The sequence below is a fragment of the Ceratosolen solmsi genome, unplaced genomic scaffold, assembly GCF_000503995.2.
Source record: "Ceratosolen solmsi marchali unplaced genomic scaffold, CerSol_1.0 scaffold10, whole genome shotgun sequence".
In the NCBI taxonomy this organism is placed as follows: Eukaryota; Metazoa; Arthropoda; class Insecta; order Hymenoptera; family Agaonidae; genus Ceratosolen; species Ceratosolen solmsi.
In genome coordinates this window covers 8,009,864-8,015,086 of record NW_011948412.1, presented here as the reverse complement: position 1 = coordinate 8,015,086, position 5,223 = coordinate 8,009,864, and positions in this window count along the sequence as shown.

Genomic DNA, 5,223 nt, shown 5'->3' with positions numbered 1-5,223 from the left:
GGCCCCTGGCCCGGCCCCCCCCCCCCCCCATCCTTCCTTCCTTCCTTCCTCACCACCCACACCAACACCCTCACCCTACCGCTCCCCCCGACACATCTACCCTCGCTCGTCACGCGTTCTTCCCTCCGCAACGTTTTTTCCTTCCGTCTCTTGCCTCGTGAAGCATATAAAAGCGAACGAACAAAGAGGTCGAGTTTTTGTAGACAAAAGTGCAATCGAAATTTGAAGTAAACGGGCGCGCGCGCGCCAAGTTTTTGTTCGCCGCCTCGCTTACTTTCACGTCAATTTTTTGTAATAAACCCCGCATTTCCTTTACTTTTGCGATATATCCGAGATGCAGTTCCGAACTTTACCTGCTTTAAGTTCGATTTACCCTTGGAAGGAACAAAAGGCCAAGGCGATTATTCGCTGCTTTTTCTCAACGACCAATTTCCGACATATAATGGATTTTCCTTTATTTTTCATCCCGGTATCATCGCAAGCATTTAATGCTGCATTACATGATGGAGTGGCTGATTTGGAAATAAAATAACAATATTACCGTGGGCTTTTTAAAACCGTTACTTACCAAAGCCTCATTATCGTAACAGCATATTTGAATAATTTATTAGCGTAAGCAGGGGAGCTGATATTTGGAAAAACAACTCTCCCCAATGATTACAATTAAGGATGATAATGTCGATAGGATAAGGCAGTTTTAGAATTATCGTTTATATATATGTGGAATGTATTTATTAAGAACAATGCGAGAGGGAAAAATAACGCTACATGTGCTGCTTGTCTCATACACAAATTAACTTCAAGGTTTACAGAAAAATTTTTCTCCTTTTCTACACCAATATAATTTTTCATAATAAAAACTTATTTTTCCACTAACGCGTGTTACTTTTTCTTCTCCTCTCCTTCTTTATAATAGCATATCCATTGTTCGCATATGGTTATTCGTGCTTGAAAATCTAGGCTGATTCATTTCCAATTATTTGCCTTCGAAAGTGAAAAACAATATTATTGGTACAATTAAATTTCATTAAATGTACTACGTTGTTACAAGCCAATTGGTATTGTTTAAGAATTTTTAAACAACACCAATATAGATATTCGGCCATTATACTCTTTTTTTTTCACGTCAGTTTAATAGCCACCGTCATTCGCCACCTCTTTGCCCCTCCTCCTCCTCCTCCTCCTCCTCCTCCTCCTCCTCCTCCAATAAAAACATTTAATAAGCAATATTACAAAATTTTTGTATTATTAGTCTGTATTATTAATTCAATAACAATTATAAATTCAAACGATAAACAAGAAATAAATTTACAAAGATATCGGTGTAATACAGTGATGATCCACTTTACCATGGCATGAATAATGTATGCTATTAAACAATAAACTAATAGTCGATGAAGTTCACAATGAAGAAAAGAAAAAAATTGCACTACTTTAAGATAAGTGATACGTAGGGATCGAGTATACTTATTTGTAATATTTATATTGCTATAGAAAAGTATTCTTACTGCAATAATACGTTAGAAGGTTCTAAATAAATAATGATTCGTAAGAAAACTACATATTTTCATTTCATGACATGCAAAATGTAAACCATAAATTAGAGAAAAGGTAATCTAACTTTGCACACACGCACACGCGCACGCACACGCGCACGCAAACACACTGGGGAAAAATACGATTGATTCTATGCTTTATACAAAAATCACAATTTAGATTATTGTTCTAATAATTATTGCTAATTCTCAATATATAATAGATAAAACTGTTCGCAATCAATATCAATTAAATTGCATTAAAGTATTTCGCAATAAAACTGATAACTGATTTATTTTCTAATCATATTTTTCATAATTAAGAGATAAGATTATAAGATAACAAATTAGATATGACAGATTAAGCGAAGAAAAGCTTAATGTTATGAGAATCTAACGCAGCTCGATATTGTATTAGTTTAGAGTTATCAGGGAAAAAATATTATGGCGATATATTGAATTAATATCATTAAAATATTTACATTCCAATAATAACTACATTATATTGTCTTGGTTGTAAAAATTCGCTGTAAATCGTTTGGCTTATAGAAATACCTTTATCAAATCTCTGAGTGTGTGGTTTTATAAAATTGATATGCAATTAAACAGTCTGCTTATGCATAATAGGATTATAAATAAGAATGATTGCTTGAAACAATCGATAATCGAGTTGAAAATCATTCGATATCATAATTGTCCGGTCTTTGCAATTCTTTACATTGATTATACAGAATATAGTTTTGAAAAATGATGGAACGCCGTTCAAGTTATTAAGTCATACTTTGATTATTTTGAGGATTAATGTGATATAAGAGAGAGAGAGAGAGAGAGAGAGAGAGAGAGAGAGAGAAAGTGTGTGTGAGAGAGCCCATAGTGACCACATTACGTAAACGAATGGGCACTGATTTCAGTATTCTACCATATTACTTCCTTTCATTTTACTTATATTTAATTTATTGAATATCTATCACTTATTTCAATAAAATCGTCTCCTCGTTTATTTAATTCGAGCACCGGTGCGAAATAATACTTTCGCAGGATAATCTTATTTTATTATATATTTACAGCCTCATTCTCGTGCATTATGACAGCGCGATTAAATAGAATACACATGCACATGCATAAGAGAATGAAAATGTAAATGTAATGAAGCGCATTAGCAGGTAGCATTTTCATGGTCGAGGCAATGAAATTTCGAGGTGAGGCGAAGAATTTTCGACCTCGAAAACACGCACGGGAGCCGCGATTCTAGCGGGTAGCGTCGGCGCCTCGAGGAAAGAGAGGAGCAAAAAGGAAGAGCTCGTACGAGTCGAATTTTATAATCGACACTTTTAACTCGCTGACATCTCCAAGTCCGTAACACGAGGCTCGTTTCTGCCTCGGACGGCTATACCTCCTTCTCCTTCTCCTCCTCCTCCTCCTCCTCCTCCTCCTCCCCCTAATCCTCCTCATCCATCCTCCCACCATTCGAATCTCCCCCCCCCCCCACCCGGCACCCGGCACCTCGTCACCTCGCCACCTCGCCACCTCGCCACCTCGTCCCCGCAACCCCCACCAATGGTCGCGAGAAGCTATTGTCAAGGTAGAAAGGCGTGCCGGCGTGGCAACAGCGAAAATCCGCGAGTCGCTATCGCGAAAATTTCGCTGCGCAGGCGTCGCGCGAAGGGCGTGTTTCCTTAGGTAGCGCAACCAGTTAATAATCTCGAGTTGGCTCACTCTCTAATAAAGCGGATTCGCTCTGTCTTTTCTCTCGCTTCTCGCTCGCGGAGTGCGCCTTTCCAGTTGTTGCTTCTTTATAATTATCTCGCGAATCGCTGATATTCAACGTACGTGACCGACTGTCGCTCGTGGATTATGCCAGATTACGTATGCGCGACGCTTTACGTAATTGCGCATTGTTGATGGAAGAAAGTCTCGTAGCTGCATTATTCATACATGGATGAAATGGCATTCGGAAAGCCATAAACGCAGTTGGGGCGTAGTCCTCGTGAGAATCGTCTGGATTAAAATCGCTGTGAATTTTGAAAATATATTTGGTCGTGATAGTCGGTATCTGCTCTCCTACACTAACTTTTATCTCCTATAAATGTGTCGACACTGCTAACATCACAAATCATTATTTGGCCGACGTTTTTACGAGATTTTTGTCGTATTTTAGACTTACTATTTAGTTGTATGAGAACGTACTGGCTATAATTGCAGCAGTCGGGGGTATCGCGAATTTAAATTTATTTCCCACTAGCGTGGCATCTCATTTATCTAAATTACATTTAAATCGATTATTGGGCATAGATTGTTAATTTCCCTTCTTCTCTTCGGCAACAAAGCCCATTATTACTAAAGTCAGGCCGGAAGAAAAATTCCCGCGAGTTTTCAAGCTCATACCTCTGACCTGGAAAATACGATTGGGGGGGGGGGGGGGGGGGGGGGGGGGGAAGGGGGGGGGGGGGGAGGAGAGAATTGTAATACGATCGCATTAAGTATAATCGACATTACACTAATACGTGCCAAATATTTTTCAACCATTCGAGAAAGAAGCTTTAATGTACAAAGTGCAAATGTAATTTTATTTTCTTTTTACAAGCAAACGCGAATGTGGAATTTTAAGCGAGGCGCTGTCATTACATGTCAAGGTTGCTTTATGATAATGTCAACCAATTAATTAATATCCAAGGTATTACAAACTATGAACATATATTTATATGTACATAGCATTATACTACCTTATTACGTGATTATAGTTGATTGCAACTGTATTGTTCAGTGAGCTAAAAAATATCTCGAACGAACAAATAGATCTCATCGATAATTTATCTGTGCTGCATGTATATCGAGAGCCCAAAGATTTATCATTATAACGCTTCGTTTTCTATTATCGCCATTTAATCGCTTGATTAAAATTAAAATAAGCGAAAGGCATATTATCCAGGCTCGGGCACACACATTTTATACACAAGCTAATATTATCCGAACGATTCTTTGTTAGTATGCAAATTAAGGTTACGTATTTTATTTTTATTTTTCATTTAACCAAAAATTCTTATTTTTCCAGAATAATTATTATGCAGGTAGAAATGTACGATAATAAGGCAAGTATTTGGCAAAAATTTTCAAATTTACATTCACTTAGTGACATTTTAGCCAAGTCTAAAAATGTTCCCTTTTAATATTCATCAAGGCGTTGCTATGTTAAAAAAAAGAAACAAACAAACAAATACACAAACAAACAAATAAACAAACAAACAAACAAACAAACAAACAAACAAACAAACAAACAAACAAACAAACAAACAAACAAGCCATCAAATAAACAAACCAACAAAACAAAAAATCAGGATAATACAATGATAATATCAAATATATGTAATACACGCGGTAGGAATACCGATATTGCAATTAAGAAATTGCAAAATGTAAAACGTACGAATAACATAAAATTTCACAAACAATATAATAAATTCGCAATTATGGGACATAAGAATCGCGAAGAATGAAAAATGATGACATCGAACCAAGACAAATAGACGCGAAAGTTCCTTCGCGCATACGGGTCGTGAGAAACATCGGCTGAATTCAAAGCTTCCTTCGCCTTATATATCCACGTGCGCGTGTCCACCATCGACTCTTCACCCCTCTCCACCTCCTCCTCCCCCCCTCTCTTCCCCTCTCCGCCCCTCTCTACCCCCCC